Genomic DNA, 18,153 nt, shown 5'->3' with positions numbered 1-18,153 from the left:
CTTTCACACAGTCCTTCTAGCCCATCAGCAGAGAAGTGAAAGCTGCATGTGCTACAATGATGCCTGTGGTGTAAACTACACCGTGAGAGGTCAGGGATGGTGGTGACTAACACTTTGGAGGCAGATGTGAGGAGGAACCAGCCTCATACTGGTGGCTGAAATTTGGCCTATTTGACTTCTCCTGTCTCATCTCAATTATTTGATTAGGAAGGTCTGAAACACTGTGGGATGTGAAAATCTGCTTTGAATGTTCATTCTGAGGGTAGTAATTGAGTTTTAAATATTTATGGCGGAACCTGGAGTTGTACTAGGGAATGCACTATAGGCTTTCCCCAGCGGTAAGCCCCACTTGCTGGAGACCCTGCTCTGCAAATAGCCCCATTGCAGAGGAGAAGGGGAAGAAGGAAGGGCAGGAAACCAAGTAGGTTTGTGAAAATTATTTATTTCGTTGATTATAGAGGTCTTACTCCTCCACAGGCAATGCTTTCAGTGTGGAGCTGCAGGAGCTAGGGAGGACTGTTTTAACAAAAACTAGCACCTGGCTAACCTGCAGGTCTTCTCTCACACCACTTGCAACCCTTTGCCCCAAAACAACACTGGCTCTGCAGAAAGACGAGGCAGTGAGGAGTGAAAGACGCTTGTCTGCCCTTGCCATTTGTAGCTCTTGCTGCTTGCCATTGCCGATCCCAAGTGAGACACTAGGATGTACATATGCATTTTTTCCTTTTACTGCTGATGTAAATAGGATTGTTTTCTCTGCAGGCAGCGCAGGAACGAGCCTGCGGTCCCGTGCTCTGTAGGCCCTGGTGCAATGAACACGAGGCAGGCCTTACTCCCTACGCAGCCCGGGGTCTGCCACGGTAAGACAACCGCCACGTGTACCCGCTGCTGACTTGGATGTGCACCAGTAAGGCAGCTCTAAGTCTCCAGCTGGGACTGAAGGTCTTCCAAGGCTCAAAGCACCAGTGACTGGAGCCGGAGACCCTGCCTCGCACCGGGCGCTCGCACGGCGCCGCGTCCCCGGCGGGGGCAGCTGCGGTGGGCGCCCGGGACGCGCTGCTGCGCCCGCCGCCCCAGGGAGCACGCGCCCGGGTGCCCCTGCCCCCGCGCCCGTGCCCAGAGGCACAACACGCCGCATCTGGAAGCCGCAGAGCCCCTCCCAGGCACTGAGGAGCCCCCCAAGCGCTGCGGTTTCCCGCTCCCCGCTGGCGGGACCGCGCCGGACGGGGGGTGCCCGCGGCTGCCGCTGCCCTCGCCGCTGCGGGGCCGCCCCGCTCGCGGCCCGGGCTGCCGCCTCTCCCACCCGGGCCGGGGGGGGCGGTCCCGGTCCCGGCGCTCTCCGCCGGGCAGCCGCGCTACCCCTCGCTCGCCGCGGCCACTCGCTCACCGCGGCCGGGGACCCGGGCTGGGGTGGTGGGACGCGCCGGGGTCCGGGGCGGCTCCCGCGCTCCCCGCCGCCTCGGCCCCGCCTCGGCCCCGCACCCGCGGGGGGCGGGGGGCGGCGCCGGCTGCCGGGGCGAGGGCGCGGGCTGCGGCGGGCGCGGGGCTGCCACCCCGCGGGCAGGCACGGCGGCGGCGGATGGCGGCAAGGTCAGTGGGCGCCCGCTCCTCGCCGGCGGGGCTCACCCCCCCCGGCCTGCCCCCCCCGGGGGCGGCGGGCGATGCTCGCGTGCGGTAGATCCGGCGGCGGGGGCGCCGCTCCCTCCTCCCTTCCCCTTCCCGGCGCGGCGGCGGGGAGCGGGGCGGCCGCGGATGCCCCCCGCCACACCTCCCTGCCGCCCGGGCGAGGGGGAGACGCGGGTTTCGTAACCGCCTGCCCCGCCTGGCCCCGCCGCGCAGGGCTCGCTGCGGGCTCCGCCGCGCCCCGGCCCCGCCGCCCGGCGCTCCCCCCGCGGCGGCCGGTCCCTGCGGGGGGCGAAGCCGGGGCGCGATGCGAGGTCCAGGTGATCCGCCGAGACGTGCGCGGGGCGGCCCGCGTCCCGGAGGGTGGCGGGGCGCGAAGGTTACTTTGCAAGCCGGCAGGGTTGCGCCTGCATCGCATCAGCCTTGTTCCGAGCGGAGGAGGGTTATCCTTGGGCTTCGCGAGCAAGTAAACCCAGCTAACTTACAGACGGGGTTTTGGTGGGGGTCCTTTGTTTCTCTTGGAGGTTTGGTGTTGGGTTTGTTTGGTTTTTTTTTTTTTATTTTATTTTATTTTTTAATTTCTCCTCCCTTCCATATGCTGGCAGTTAGCGGAGAAGATATGCGGTAACTCGGGTGCCGTCATAAGTACTAGACATCTCGCTGGGTTTTTAGAAAGCGGCTTTAATTTTTTTAAGCGGAGGAGAGTAGAGGCGTGGAGCCCCCTGCCCAGGTGGGTCCGCGCCCTGCAGGGTGGCAGCGCTCGGAGTTTGTTACGGCGGTAGATGCTGCCTCCCGGCTGAGGTCGAACTGCAAAACTGTGATTCAGGAGCCCTGCCGACATCCATCACACCGGCGCCTTGTCCCGACATGCCGTCCGGTGGAGGGACATCTTCGGAGGCAGCTCTCTGCCCCTTCTCGAATGTGGATACGCTTAAAGATCTGTGCACCGGGCTGTGAGCTGGGGAGGCATGGAGGGGGTGTGTGTAATAGGTGTCTGGAAAAAAACCCAAAAAAGGCAAACAGGCTTTTGAAAAGGTCCCATTAATTGAACGAGAAACATAGTAATTTCTCTGCTCTTGTTTCCTTGCTGAAAACTCTTTTCTTCCTCCTCACTGCCGTCAACCATGGTTGGTTTGCTTCTTTTTTGCTTTTGGTTGTTTTTTTTTTTTTTTAATAGTACATTTCAGAGATCTTTTCTTTTGATACAGATTTGCTTAGGCTTGGGGTCTGATTGAGGCCATTGGAAAATGTTTGTAACCTTCCAACTTCTGACATAAATGAAGGTCCCATTTTTAGCCTTTCTGTACCCAGGCTGGGGTCACAGGCCTTCTTGGAATGGCCACTGAGTCTGAACTAATGCAGAGCTCATGGTATGATAATAACAGCAACTTAGGAAAAAACCTTCTGCTGGAAACACTATTCTTGGCTATGTAATGGTGCGCAACTGGGTTTCAGCTGGTTAATTACATGAAAGGCAAAGTGTAAAAGTAGCCCTGGCTGAGGGCGATGGGGCTGGGACAGCCGCGTGCTGTTGCTTTTGGTGGCATTGACGTGTCTGTGACTGTCGGGATGGGACTTTGTGGAAAATCCCTGCCACACACGCACTTTTGCTGTGAGTATAGTTTAAAAGCCCAAACCTCTGGTTCAAACCTGTAAGGTCTGTCAGAGGGTTTGGACAGTTTGCCAGGTATGTGAAGACAAATGAAAAAGATGTTTGTTTTCCACTGCTTGTCTGGGGGGAGGAAAGTTGGTTGGGCTGATGGAAGTTTTATGCGCATGTTATGTAGTCTCTTTGGGACTACTGGACAGTGCTGTGCAGTGCTGTGGAATATCCAGGTTAGAAATACCAGCAGGACAATAAATATTATTCCAGCCTTAATATAGTGTGTTTAAATGATACATGCAAATGCAATAACTCAGAGCGAGGTGCTCATCCACAGGTATGTTATGGCTTAGAGCTTGCAGGGAATGGGCAGTGGTCACCCTTCCCCAAGTGACTCACCTGGGGGTGAGCTTTGCCAAAATCCCTGGGTATGTTTTGGTCGTAGCTGTTCCTGGCTCCAGTTCAGGGTTCTCACCTTGACCCTTCGATGAACTGGAGCAGGAGCTCCATCAGCCACAGCCTGACAGAGGCTTCAGCACAGTTTTAACTTCAGTCATGTGTGTTGTCCTGGTGAAATTAAAGAGGGATACTCACAAACTTGCATGCAAAGGATTTAAGCTCAGGTCTGCCTCTCGTAAGCTTTCCAGGGTGTGAACTGCTCGTCTTTTTTACTTGCATGGTGCTGAGAACAAATGCCATATCGTGTCTGGGTTCAGTATGGAAGAACTGACCTTACTTAGGGCTGGTACTGACAGACGGGAGCAATGGTGCTTCTCTGCTGGAATTTTATAGAGGATTAGTTTGCGCTTGAGACATGAAGTCTTGCTGAAAGCTAATGAAGCTTATACTCTTAAATGTGCAAACCATCCTTTTGAGCAGAATTTAGTTTTCTAAGTCAGTGAAATATTTTTCAGACTGTGACCCCAATCAGTTGATGGCGCCTGGAAGAGACGGGTCTGGAGAGATGCAACTGATCTAGATGATCAGTTTGATCTAGATGATCAGTTGGTATGACTCTGCCAGAGACCTGGTGATTTGTGGTTTTGATCATATGGCTGTTGACCTTGGGACTAGCCCAGGGCACTGGCCTTTTAAAAGAGTGGTCTTACATTGCCTCGTGTATACCTGTATGTGTTTGTCAGCCAGTTCTGCAGCTGTTCCATACATACATCAAGTAGCAGTTTTTCTGGCAAGTAATTCCACTGGCTTGACCGTGGTTATTCAGCTGAGTAAATGGTGTGCAATCTGAGTTCAAGGCAGTAGATATTGGGCATGAGTGCTGTCTTTTTGTGCAGAATGTGGGAAACTAATTCCCAGATCCTGGGATCCTGGCATGCCTTAAATTCTCTGCTGTTCTTATGCTTTGTCTCTATCCAGTGGGTGGGTGGGCTGGAAGTGAGATGGGAGGACTTTCCTCCCCTTTACAGTATGCAGCTCTTCCAGAGAAATTCCACAGCTGTTTCTGAGTCTGGACAGAGTTGCCTGCTTGCTTTGTGCGTGCTATTTTCTACGCAAATAGGTTTTCTGCTGCTGTGCTGAGCCCTGCGAGGGGAGCAGAGGAGCCCTTGGAATCGATGTAGCTCGGTAGCACGGTCTGTCACACTGGGCGGCTTCAGAGGAAACTTCCAGCCCCACCAGTGCTCACCGATAGTGCAGCATCTCCCCGTATCTTGGGCTGGCGAGGGCTCGGCATTTGCTGGTCCCACCGCAGCAGAGTCGACCCCTGCCTCAAAGTTCCCCTCTTGGTGCAGGTGTCCAAGCGCCAGCAGCGTGGGCTGAGGGACGCTGCGGATGGTGAGGAAAGGGATGCTGATGTCTCCGGGATGAGATCACCTCCAGTGCTGGGGCTTGTGGAGGAGGGAGGAACCCCAGCAGGTTCCACACTTAAGGGCTCAGTAATAGTCCTTCAGCTCGGACAAGGCATTTCACCTCTTTCAGATGCAGATAACCTTGCCCTCCCTGTCTTCCCGCGGCAGAAATTACCCCTTCAGATGTAAAGGAGTTTGTAATTTGTTCCTTCCTGCTTCAGATGCATAAAACCTGGGCAGTTACAGAGCGTAACTGCAGTGTGTGCTGTGCAGCTCCAGGCTTGATTGAGCAAGGCGTCAGTTTCCTGGGACACAGCGGAACATGGAAATGCCAGTAATCAAATGCACCATAGTTTTAATCTGGTTTTATTCTATTTTATTTTAATTTAATTTCCCCAGGAAACGAGTGCAGCCTGTCTCCTGCCCTTTGTGTTTGGCCAGTTTCAACTAGATAGCACCAATGGTTGTCAGTCTTGAAGTTCATTAATTTCCCACTTGTTTTTGTTAAGATGAGTGGCTGGCTGGGAAATCTTTGAAACTGTGCTCTCTCTGAAGAAAAGGAGACCATTTTCAGCTATTCTCCATTCTGCCTGGTAGCAGCTGCCGCATTGCGTGAGTGGTCGTCAAAAATGCAGTACCTTTGTAGCCCTGGCCACCTCGTGAGGTGTTCATGGTCTCCGGGGCAGGGTGATGTGTGGGGTAACATTGGAGGGAGCTACAGGGGCTGTGACAGAGGGGCAGGAGGGCAGAGGACACAAGATCTTAAGCAGACGGGGCCTGTTTGTTGCTGCTTGAGGTTTAGGAAGGCTGGCAGGCTGACAGCCGTAGCTTGGAGCCTGCTTTCCTTGACCTCCAGGACACCTTGGGCTGAACGGAGGGGAGCACTGGAGCAGATGGGAATGTGCAGCCTGGGCAGGACTTATGCAGAGGTGTGTCTGTGCACAAACTTGCCCGTGTGCAGTGGCAGCATGATCATCTGGGCGTTCACCAGTGTCATCCTGTCGAAACCAGTGATAATTTGGCACTGATGAAAAGATGTCATTTAGCACCATACGTTTCTCCCAAAATAGCTTCTGTGAGCGAATAGTCTCCAATTCCCACACAGCTCTCTCCTCACAGTTACTTTAGGCAGGTGTGTACTTGGGCTGATACAGTGCTGTGAGATGCCAGGGACATGCTGCTGTATTGCTAGGCCACCCTGGTGTAGATGTAGCTGGTTTGGCATGGGTGTCTTGGGTGATCTGCCTCAGAAAACTGAGCAAAACTATACTAGGAAAAGCAGCCTTACCCTCACCCAGGCTGTGCCTGTGCTGGTCAGCTTATCAGTATAGTTGTGCTGGGTGTGGTGAGCACATTTCTTCCAGATTCAGACTGAAGGAAGGCAGGTGTCTGTTCTTATGCAGTGGCATAAGAAATAGGAGCGTCAGGATGTCAAGGAGCATGTGTAGGATGCATATGCAATTTCTTAGCCAGTGCATGTTTTGCTATGCTACCCTCTGTGTTGCTGCTGGTCTTCAGACAATACATGCCTGTTGTGCTGGGGCATAGAGCCTGGCTTTTCAAAGATCATGGCTTTTCAGAGATCACCTGGTTGCTCTCTTATGTCAAAATATTGTCACCCTGGAGGGCTGAGCAGAATCCTAAACACCTGTGTGCCACTCCTTTTCAGACAGCCTGTAATGCAGCTAAGCTCAGATGCATCTGTCAAGGTGAGATGAAGGGAGGAACTGCGTAGCTGGCTCCTTGGGTTGTGGAGGATGTGAGGCACCAAGACATACCAACAGGGCAAATGGGGAAGCTATTCCCTCTCCTCCTGCAGAAACTCTGCCTGCCAGAGATGGGACAGGGCACCTCTGGCATCTGTGTATAAGTTTCTACACTATTAGAGATGTGACACTTAGTGAACGAGAATGTCTTTTGCATCCTTTCCTTTCCCCTCCATAGGTACCAACTTGTACCGCTGGCAGTGTGGCACAGTAGATGACTGGTAGCTAAAAATGGGCTCTTGGGCTTGGACCTGACATCCCACACAGGTCCCCCCTCTGACAGCGCTGGCCATCCAAGCTTTGGCATGGGAAATCCTGAAACAGGCAGTCATGGGGTAAAACGTTGCTGCTGTAACATTTCTGCCTGTTTTTGTTAAGTGTCATGCTAACTATATACATTTAGTGATGGTGTAGCACTTTCTCTGTCAGGTTTTAAACCAAACTGAGCAGGTTGCGTGCCAAGAAGGAAGGATTGCAATGATTTCACCACCACCGCAGACTTTTCCATAGTGGAGCTTTTCAAAAAGTTGTGCACTGAATAGAGCTGCTGTGGCCCGAGTGCCTGGGACACTGTAGGCTCTGACTGGCTGCACCTCAGGGACTTGATAGCTCGAGGTTTTGCAGGCTCTGCTCTCTGGGACGGGGAAGGATAGAAGTGAAGCTTGCTTTGTTGGGAGCAAAAAGTACGCAAAGCTTGCAGTAGTAGCTGCCAGCACCTGTTAGACAAGGTAAAAATACTGCTTAAAAGAAAAGGGATGTGTGTTTACAAATGGGGGTCATATGAAAACAAAAGACTTTTTTTAAAAAGCACAAAGCCTACATAGCAAGCATACTGTCAGGCACACTGCCTCTTGCCAGCTAATATCATCTGCAAATAAAACAAGTTAGGTTGTTGCTATTGCAGCTGCTTTCCCTCATGAGGCAGGGTGAGCCAGACTCGTCTGACTCTGAGCAGTACGTTAGCCATTTGCCTGAAGTCCAAGGCGCGCAGGGTAATTTACTTAAAAAACCCAATATATAACAATTACCATCCAGGATGAACACATGCGACCGTAACGTTTGCTTGCAGTTGTGTTTTCTATGACACACGCTCAGAAGTTGCTTGTTGGCTGCATTCACCAGCAAACACAGCCTGGAGGTGATTGGCTTCTTCCCTGACCTGCAGTTAACAGCAATAATTATACTTCAAGAAGTTTTAATGTGGGAGGTAGGAGGGGTTCAGCGGCTTCGGCAGGAGGCTGTCAGTGGGGTCATTTGGGATCCAGGCCTTGGGGAGCTTTCCTTCTGACCTTGGACAAAGCGCATCAGCTTCTCAGTGCCTCGGCTCTTTAAATCTGGTGTTATGATTCATATCAGAGCAATTGATTGATATCGGTCATGGTTCCCTCCTCTGAAACAACCCCAAAATCCCCAAATGTTTGTGCATGGAATAGAAGTTTAAATATAAAGTCTACCTCTCTTCGCCCTGCTCTTTACCTTGGGTAAAGGTGGAAGAAAAGAGAGTCGCTCACAGCCATCTGCTGGGGGCATCAATCATGCTGGGAGCAGCGTCTGCCAGTTGTTCCACACATTAGTAATGATGAAAAGATATAAACATATGAGCTCATAATTATGTTGTGTTTAAATTACTTACAAAATAATGACATTAGGAGAACAATGGGGTTACAAAATCAGGCGGACAAAAGCAAGGAAGTGCCAGGACTAATGTTGCATAGCTCCCCTTTGCATCTGCATTATGATACAATCTTTAATTCTGTAATTGCATCATTTTTTCCCTTTCACAGGGTCCCTCTTTCAGTGGATCCATAATTACAGCGTAATTAATTTTCTTTTCCTTACATTTACTTTCTGCGTGTGTCTCCACATCTATTTATTTTACATCCCACCCAAAACCTTCAACTGAGCAGTGCTGCTAATTCCTTCCTGGGGGCTTCACAGGTGGGGAAGTTCTTACTGCCACATCTCAAGTGCAGGTACTGTCTTCATTTTTGTAGCTGAGGAACGGAGGCAAAGAGCAAATAAAGCTCAAATAATTGAAACACCTTTAATTTTGGCTGCCTCAAAGAGATACTTAGGGGTGATTTTCTTTTTCACTCACCCCAGAATATCTGGCATGATGGTAGCATTCATCTGCTGGGAGCACAAAGACAGTTGACCTCAGCTGGAAGTCTTGGCACTCTTGCAAGTTAGCCCTAGGTGTCTTGGCCTTGCAGGGGTTCGGGACTGCCCTGTTAGGGGTCACCTGAAGAAAAACTGGTTTCAGGGCTTGCTGAGCATGTTACAGAGACTGTGGAGCTGAGAAAGAGGCAATTCCTGCCTGCAGGTGGTATGTCCAACTTCCTTAAGCAAGGTGATTGTCTCTTTTTCTTCCTGTGTTGCCTCATTCAGTAATCCGCCTGGCCTCCACTGAGTGAGGCAGGGTTTGAGAGACAGCTGTCGCTTTTATCACACGACCATATCTTTTCCCCCTGAAGCAGTCGATTTCCAGGGCTCAAGTGATTTGTGATCATTAAATCTGAGACAGAATCAGTGCAGATGTATACAGGAGCTGGGTGAAGGTTGTATGGGCAGTCTTCATTATCCCTCTTAATTTTGGAATGCTCAAGTTTGTAGTCTCTGTATTAAAATTTGAACATGCCTGGGTTTAAACACAATTTTATAACCATACAGAGGAAAAAGGAGGAGGTAAATAAAAACTGGCCATGTCATATGAACCTGCAGTGACCTGGGTCATCCACAGGGTGTAGACCTTTGGGCTGTAGCATTAGCATTAATTTTGACCCATGAGATAACGGCCTGCTGAAGCGCACTGTTTGGCTGTGGATGGTGTTCGTTGCCAGAGTGGGATGACATGCGCAGCAGGTCATCTGCTGCTGTGGTGGGGGATTTTGACCCAGAGCCAGGGTACCCTCAATCCCATTTAAAGATGGGGTGGGCAGAGCTGTGGTGCTTCCTGAGTCCTCTGTGGCTTACCTGTGTCTGTCCTGCTCATCCCTCTGTGGCCGCCTAGTTTCTCATCCCCTTAAACTCACCCTCCCCAGATCCCCCTCCTTCCCCTCTGTTCCTGTACATCCCAAACAAATGCTGCCCGCTTCTCCCCTTGCTTTCTGGTACCATCGCTCTAGCCTGTGCCCATCTTTTGTTACTAGCAGTGCCACGTATTAATTTTCCAGAGGTCCCAGATCTAGCTACCCTAGTAGGCTTGTGTGCAGTCTTGATTCCAGTTTAGACCTGTAATATTTGCTTGTTCAAACTGTAGATAAAGGCCAGCCCAATACATTCGAATGGAGGATTTTAGGGCATTCATCTTCCTTACTTTTAGTCCAGAGCCATTACTGTGGACATCCTCTGAGATCAGGCAATGCATAAACAGCTGCTTTAGGTCAACTCTATAAGAACAGTTTACATCTAGAGAATATGCTGCATTCTGCTCTGTTTCTCAGTGATTTGTTGTATGCAGTCTTGTTTGATCCCACCTACTTTCTACAGTGAAGCCTAGGTGGATGTGCCATTTTATGGGGTTGAATATGAGACTGAAATGACATAAATTCATAGAAGATTGGGGAAGACTGGCTGCCCGTGCTTTTTTGTCTCCTGGGAATGAATAGAAACATGATAGTGCAAGCAAGAGTGTGCAGGTTCTAGAGGCTGGGCTTCCACATGAAATGCAAGTTGGTGCAACTCAGCTGCTACTTGGAGAAGCGCTGTCTGTAGTCCCAGCAGGCCATTAGATGCTTTTGGCCTGCATGTCAGTCTTCTCACCAATTTACAGTGGGTTTCTTCCTACAGCTTTGTTGAGAGGAGGGGAGGGCGGTTAGTATAAACCTCATGCTGCAGTAAGAGAGGATGAAGCAGACATTTCCGATTATGTTCAAATGAGCATAACGGTTGGTTTTCTTTATGTACTTTGGGCTTTTTTGTTTCGTGAAACTGGATGAGGAAAAGTGAATGATACCAGCCGAGAAAGTATGTTTGCTAACAAAATCTGGTCTCGGAACAGACCAGGCTGACCTGCAATGAAACAGTGGAGATGAGAATGATTTTAAAGTCAGACTTCTGTTCTTGGGAGTTTGTAATATGAAACGTGGTAGATATAAACCATGTCAAACTGGCACCAACCAATTCTCCCTGCATTACCACTGTGTGTGAGTAAGTCCAACGCCTACTATTTGAGTACTGAACTACATGTATTTGAAAAGGAGAGACTACTAAAAGGAGCATGGGACTGGTTTTCAGCTCTGGTTTGAAGGTACTTGGGGGCCAAGGATGTTGTCTGGTCTGTGAAAGGTAACTGGGAGAAATGGCTTGTATCAATGGAGAGATCCACACATCTTTTAGAGGGGGGAAAAAAGGGTTTTGCAAATAAAAAAAGAAGATTGCACATCACTGGCCTAGCCATTTCCAGCCTGGAAGGTGGCAGTGAGCCTGCATGCCTAGGATTTGGTCTGAGTTTGGGTAGGCTTCAGTTAATTAATCCCTGTTCTCTGTATTTTGCGTGTGTGTTTTTCCTTTGAGGTAAGCATGTTTGAGCAGATACTCGGGCACAGTAGGTTGCCATAGCTCCCCTGTGGGGTGGTCCCTGGCCTCTCTCACACCCGGTTTGCCTCCCTTTCTCCTCTTCCTCACAGCATCTGTGGTCGGATGGTGAGTGGCAGGGCCAGGGCTTTGAAAAAGCTGGCTCAGCAGAGGAGGTGGAGAGCCAGCTGATGGCAGTATTAATATTCTTTGAAAACTGATGGATGAGACTATTATAAATTGTAGAGGGAAGTGAAACTTAACGGAATCCATGTTTTAATTGCATTCTGGATATTTTTCAGCAGCGAGCTTCTGAGGTACAGGACAGATTGAGCATTTTTGTGAGGATGTTGATGTAGACTGCACAATGTATTGTTTTGAAAGAAAGAAAAAGAAAAAGCTTTGGTCGGTCTGTTTTCCACACTCTGGTGCTCTCAGTCTTCTTCAGTTGTACTGCGTGGTAGCATGCTGTGTCTAGACAGTAAATCAGACCTGAAACACTGTCCCAATGCAGCTGGAGAAAAAAAGAGTCTATTGCAAGCACTTGTGGTGTTGAGCCCAAGCCTGTGAGGGGTACTGAGGTGCTGGACTTGTAGTTTCCTCTGTGTTCCTTTCATCCCCGTGGAGAGGAACGAGGATCCTGGAGCTGTTCGGCTTGTGGTGACCAGCAGCATGGGTCTGTGTTTCCTCCACACTGCATGCCCCCCTCTGGCACTGGCACCCACTTGCTTTTAATTTGGGGAAAATCCTTTTTCAGCTGATGAAGCTCCCCTGTTCAGTCTGAGTAGCACTCCTGAATGGATGACCCGCCTTACAATGGAAGGGTTCTTGCACTTCAGTTTATATCCTTCCTCCTCATTTTCCTTGTTATTACTTTTGTCACTACTAGGAGGAGCGCCTTCCTGGTCCTGGGCAGTGTCTGCACTGGACATCAGGTGCAGGCACACGTTGTTCATGAGCAGGGATGGAGGCTGCACATATGCTGCACCCATTGGGACCGCTTCTGCCCTGCTTGGGTCCATGGCTGGGCTGTTGCCACTGGTGCAGCTCCCTTTGCCTCATGGGTCTGGCTTTTGAACCCCACAGTATGCAGAGAAGGTCCAGCAAGTATGCAGTGAAGTGTTCTGGTAGGCTTTTTATGAGACAGCGGTTCATTTTTTTATTTGATGCCTTTGCCAAATGTCTTTCAATAATTTTGGAAGGTTGGTTTACATGACTAGTGCCTGTGCCATACTTTGTGCAGTCCTGGTAGCCACTGTGGTCAAATGCTTTCCTCTAAGCATTAGTAGTATATTACCGTATATATAGTATATATATACTATATGTATATAGTATTAGTTTCTGCAAAGAAAAGTGGGAGGCTGTGACAACAGGAACAAAATGATCATGATTTTAGGCATAAGGGATGTTGGTGAACTGGAGGCAGTGGACAGCTAACTTCTAATGAGTGCTATCTTTAAAATTCAGCCCAGACACTTGCGTGCTGCAAGCGGTTTTCTCAGGGACAGATGATTCACTTGAGTATGCTTCATCCAGGATTGGACCAAAACACTCTCCATCCAGTTTTGTTTTTCTTCAGGCTTTAACAAAACCAGTTTTCTTTATAGTATTTTTCCTTAGACTTTCTTTCCTCTGGAACTGAGAACTTGTCTCCACAGTCTCCTTAACCCAAACATAACTTGCCCTAATTGTGCATATTTTGAAAAAGTACACGTGTAGGTGGTTTAGTTAAGAGGAGAAAGCACCAGCCTTTTCTTTTGCCGCCTCCTGCTTTCTCCCAAGTCAGAAGCTGAGAAGGAGACACCTTTTAAGATGTTCCTGTTCAGGAGTGGGCTCTTAAAGTCCCAGTCTTATGAAGTCTTGGCATCTTCGGCAGACGAGCCTTCTGCTCCCATCAGCTGCAGATGCAGTTGCATAAGACAGGGTGTGATCAGGGGCTTGGAGGGCTGCTATTTCTAAAGTGAATAATTTGGGGTGGAGATCGTCTTCTGCCTGAGTGCATTAGCATCCCTATTTTCTCCACCTTTTTCATACCTCTGGAAGGATTTCTGGTGCCTGACTGGGCTGTGAGAAGTTTCCCCATGTTCCCCTGCTTATCTCCCTGGGGCAGCAGCTGCAATCCGAGTGGTGAGGTTTAGAAATTAGTTCCTCTTGCTGCGTTTCCTGCTCTGGTGTGGGTTGGTATTTTAATGGCTTCAAGCTAACGTTAGGGAGGGTAGCACACCAAAGAGCCCGGCTGCTGTGGGAGGTAAAGTTTCTTCTGTTCTCAAAACTGGTGTCCTTGCAGGCGATAAATGGACTCATGAAATGTGGTTGCAGTCCCTGTGAGTTACAGACATGCCTTAGCTGAGCAAGTGGTAAGTAACGAAGGTGAGCAGCAGATCGTGATGGCCTTCTGACATCCTAAAGGACCCGAAATCTTTGCAGTGTTTACTCTGAAAATAGTCTTTCTGCCTTTCCCGAAGTGCACTGTTTACACACGTGCAAATGTTGAGATTTTGCAGTGTACATGGTTGCGTTTTTTGTGCTTTGGGCACAGCTGGTAATGCTGATAGGAGCATTTCTATTGTACAAACACTTGCTGCTTGGAAGGTAGAAATTTGCTGAGACTGGCACTGGAAGCCCAGCAATTCTTTCTTCAGTGAGGGACTGCTGCCGGCAGAGCTGTGCTCGGCAATGTGCGTGTGCGCGGTCGCAGCAGGACCGGGGGTGCTGAAGTGCTGGCATTGTTATTTGGAATATTTAAATCCATTAAAGCTTTTTCTTCCTAGCATTTATTACTTAATATTATTATTTAAAAGTAAACCTGAATTATGCTATTTTGCAGATGCTTGGGAGTCTGTTTTCTTCCTTCCACCACATAGATCTGTTAATATCAGTGACTACAGCTACAAGGTGCTTGTCCAGGCATAGCTTGTCTTCACTTTCGTGGGATCAAGTCCTGTTTGGCATTTTTTGACCTGATTCTAGCAGGATTTCATTTTGTTTGCCGCACTGTTCTGTATGTCAGTTTGCCTGTAAATCACAGAATTGTAGAATCATTTAGGTTGGAAAAGACCTTTAAGATCATCAAGTCCAACTGTTGGCCCAGGACTTTTATGAGAACTGGCAGTGTGGGTAAGGGAAGGGGCTAATGCAAATACATTTCTTTTTATTTTGGAAGCTCTTGCAATCCACACTTCACTGGCAGGGTGGTAATGATGTTTCACAGAAGAATGCCTTTCTCATAATTTGATTTCAAAGTGCTCTAATGGGGTCCATCCACAGCCCCAGGCATGGCAAGCAACACGCCAGGGCCAGGGTCCATCCAGCAGCAGGAGACAGGAACAGAGACAGGGCCCAGAGACGAGGCTGGGGATGTGGCTGCAAGCGTGAGCCTGAGGTCCATCCAGGGACAGGGCTGGAGGGAACGATGTCCCTGGGGGAGGTAAAACGAGGTCCTGTTTCTATTTTTTAAGTGCCAATCCTGTGCTGTAGCCGTTCTGCTGTGTTGCTTAGTCAGCATTTAATTTTAGGAGGCCTGAAGGTGAAGGTATGTTGCTGTAGCTGAAATATGCCTCCTCCATCAGATCCCTGCACTTGCAGTATGTGGCTGCTTCATGTGTGCAGAGCTAGGGATGGCAGTGCTCGTGGGCCATTGCGGTAGCTGAGGGAGGTAGCTGAGGGATTGCTTAGGCTCCCAGTATGTGGCTGGGCTCGGCAGGCTGCTCCCCGCTGCTGCCATGTACGTAGTGTCACGCCGAAGTTATGTCAGAGGGACGTGGCAGCTTTTGCACCCAGGGCTGTGCAGTCTAAGGGCTCATTGTTTAAGCCCTAGAGATGCTTGATGAGAGGCCAAGATGGTTATTTGCATTACTGAGGAGTTGATTAGTAGACTGTGTTCCGTGGCTCTCATTAGAGACCTGATTGGGATCAAACAGAAAGGATTTGTGTGTGTGTGTGTAATTTATGAAGCCTGCTGCTCAAACCTCCAGTAATACTCTTATTCATTGCCTTCCACACTGGCAATGGGGAAGGGAAGCTGGAAAATGCTAGCAAAGGTGGCTGTTTCATGCTTTCCACAGAGGCTTGGGATGCTTCTTGGTGCTGGTGTCACAGTGGATCAGCAGCGTACTGTAGGGCCGCTATTGGAAGAGTGCAGGGGGATCTGATTTTCATATTCCCTGAATGTCAGTTTAAAACTGATGTTTGGCTTCCTTTGTATAAAAATATCCTTGTTGTTATAGGTGAAATCAAAGGACCAGGCTCTTTGGTCCAAAACTATTCTCGGTATTTGTTGCATGCTCAGCTGACCAAATTTGTTCAAATGGGAAATGCGTTTTGCAAACCCGAAAGCTTCCATGAAAAAAAAATTATTCCATCCATTTTTTTTATTATAAAGCAAAATACAAAAAGATCCCATTTCTCTGCTTCCTTCTCTCACCCTCTTTCTGCTATGTTTCTCTTAGTGGCAAAATGAGAAAAGTAAAGGTTGAAGAAAAAGTTTTGTGTGGATACTCACACATGTGTGTATGGGGAAAAATCAAAATCAAAATACAAAGGCTAGTGAAAATCAGTGATTTATGTGATTTTATTTTTATAAAAAAGTTGCATTTAGCAACTTGCAGCAACTTCGCAAGTTATTCTACTTTGTATTCTGGTGGTACATAAACATAGGCTTCATTCTCCACTTTCTTGCCCTTGCTTATCCTTTTCTAACTACAGCAGAGTTGCATTGATTTAGAACTAGTCTAGGGTTTTGGATAGCAATGGCCAATTATTTTTCTGTTAGCTCATGAGCTTTTTTTTTTTTTAAAATTGGTTAGTACCACAGGTGGTGGCAACTCCTAGCTCTGAAGTGTGCCGTGCACTTCTCTGACTGGCCTGCCCTGCCTGCTGCTTGGCTGTCCCTGCATCACAGCTTGGGAGCCTCTCCATTTTACTCATGAGACACAGGTCTGAGCAAAAGCCAGTGACTGCTTTCAGAGGGTCTGCTGTCGCTGGTGTGATGCTGCATACTCTTCAGATGTATCAGCTTCCCCTTTTTGCAAATCAAATCAAAGGGGGTAATGTGCAGATCCTGTTTTATTTCAGCATGGCTTGCTCATTCAGTGGAGAGGATGCGAGAAACGCATGCAGTCATCTAGGTGGATGAAGCCATCTTTGAGTGTTTCAGTAATGTCACACATGACAGAAATTCTGAGCTTCTGTGTGAAATAAATGTGTCTTTTCCAAGAGAGGAGAATCCTTGACAGTACTTTTCAAAGCTGTTGGGGAATCATGGATTAATTAACTACCTCGATGATCACATTAACTTTTTATTTTCTTTTCTTGCCACTTTTCCAATTGCAGGCAAGAAGCAAAAAAGAAAAACAAAAAAAAGTAACATAAGGGAGGTGCTAGTTTATTTGGGGTTTTGTTTCTTTTACTTCTTTAGTGCATCTTTCTTGTCTGTAACCAATTCCTGGCAGTGTTTTGTGACCTCCAGTGCATCCCATCAGTGTTCTCCATTTGGAGCCCCTCCAGGCAGGCAGAAACCTACAAACCAGAGCACTGAAAGGACTGAACTGCCCAAAAGGAACAGTGTTTTGCACCAGCTCTTCCTCTTTTCTCCCATGTTGGCAAAGATTGGGGGGAATTGTTTAAACCAGTTGAGCTATACTGCAGAAGAAAAAGAACCAGAACAACATGAAACCTTCAATGTTTGCAGATGATTACAAACAGGATTCACCACTATTATTCCTCCTCAGAACACTTCTGCATTCACTACTGGTGTTATTTTAATACATTTTTAAAGTTTTTCGAGGTCAGCTTCATCTGAAAAGAGAGCTGTGATATGGTTGTAGTGCATATAGGAAGTTGGGGTTATTCTTGTTTGTAAGGATACATGTTTTTAGACGCTCTGGAGCTTTAATATTCTTGGAATATTCTTGAAGTGAAAACTAGGAGTTGCCTAGGCGTTAGCTGAAGAAAATGTCTTGGGCCACTGCAAAAATCATAAACAGAAGAAATACAAGTTGCTGTTCTTTAATGCTACATAAAAGGAAACTGCTAAACAAGTTTCCTTGGTAAACAAACCAGTTTGTGAACTGTATTGTATTACTTTTTTTGGTAAATGTGCCCATTTAATCAGCTCTTGTTCTAAGATAGATTGCTGGCACCTTACCTTCTGCAACCAAAAAGCTAGAAGAAAGAAATTTGTAGGTGTAGCAATTTCAGGAGATTGCTTGGAATCTCAACTGCTTATTAGGTTTGATATATTTGATATATTTGGTATATATTTGTATATTTGATATATTTGGTACCTGGTATTTTGTTTCAGAAGTGCATAATGTAAATAAATTTGATTAGAATAGTGTTCATACATTTTCTGTCAGTCTTTTGGCTGGATTTTGTAGCTTGGTAGAGCACAAACCTCCAGGTGTTGGCAAAATCTTTTCCTGTGAATGCCTTTCCTGTGAAAAGCTGGTGCAAAATAGTTGTGTCCTAGCAAAGGGAAAGACTAGTAGGGGTGCTGCACCTCCTCAGTCTGTACAGGTCTCTGTGGCGCTTTGAGGATGCATGCGATTTAGCCGTTCCTTCATCACAGCTTAAGAGTCCTTCCGCTGTGCCTCAGTTGCAGCTGCATGGCTCACAGATCTCACACCAGCAGAGGAGGGCAAACGTAGCATCCACCTGCCCTTACCTACTAAGAAAGGGTGCTTGGCATCTGGGAGTCACAAACACCATCTTGCAACCCTTGCTCTGTCCAGGAAAGCTGATGCAAATCAGAAAAAGCTAGAGAAGCAGTGCCCTGCAGTCCACACAACGCTGGCTTCCTAGGTCTTAAGAGTGCAGGGGATGTTTGGAAGCAATGAAA

The 18,153-nt window shown here is 48.3% G+C and overlaps 1 protein-coding gene across 3 annotated transcripts in view; it reads left to right on the top strand.

Moving 5' to 3' along the window:
* Positions 1–482: 482 nt before the first annotated feature.
* The window catches only part of RNF152 (ring finger protein 152), a 46,517-nt gene continuing 28,846 nt past the window's right edge, over positions 483–18,153 (top strand). The window contains exon 1 of one of the 3 annotated variants that reach the window (XM_055800322.1): positions 483–1,590. The gene's annotated coding sequence lies outside the window, so the exon portion shown is untranslated. Of the gene's footprint in view, positions 1,591–1,668; positions 2,090–18,153 lie in introns of those variants that run through there. The other 2 variants (XM_055800325.1, XM_055800324.1) reach the window with 2 other exon arrangements.

This window comes from Falco peregrinus, chromosome 3 (assembly GCF_023634155.1).
Source record: "Falco peregrinus isolate bFalPer1 chromosome 3, bFalPer1.pri, whole genome shotgun sequence".
Taxonomy (NCBI): Eukaryota; Metazoa; Chordata; class Aves; order Falconiformes; family Falconidae; genus Falco; species Falco peregrinus.
The sequence above is the reverse complement of the archived record's forward strand: the minus strand, read 5'-3'. Positions and strand labels throughout refer to the sequence as shown.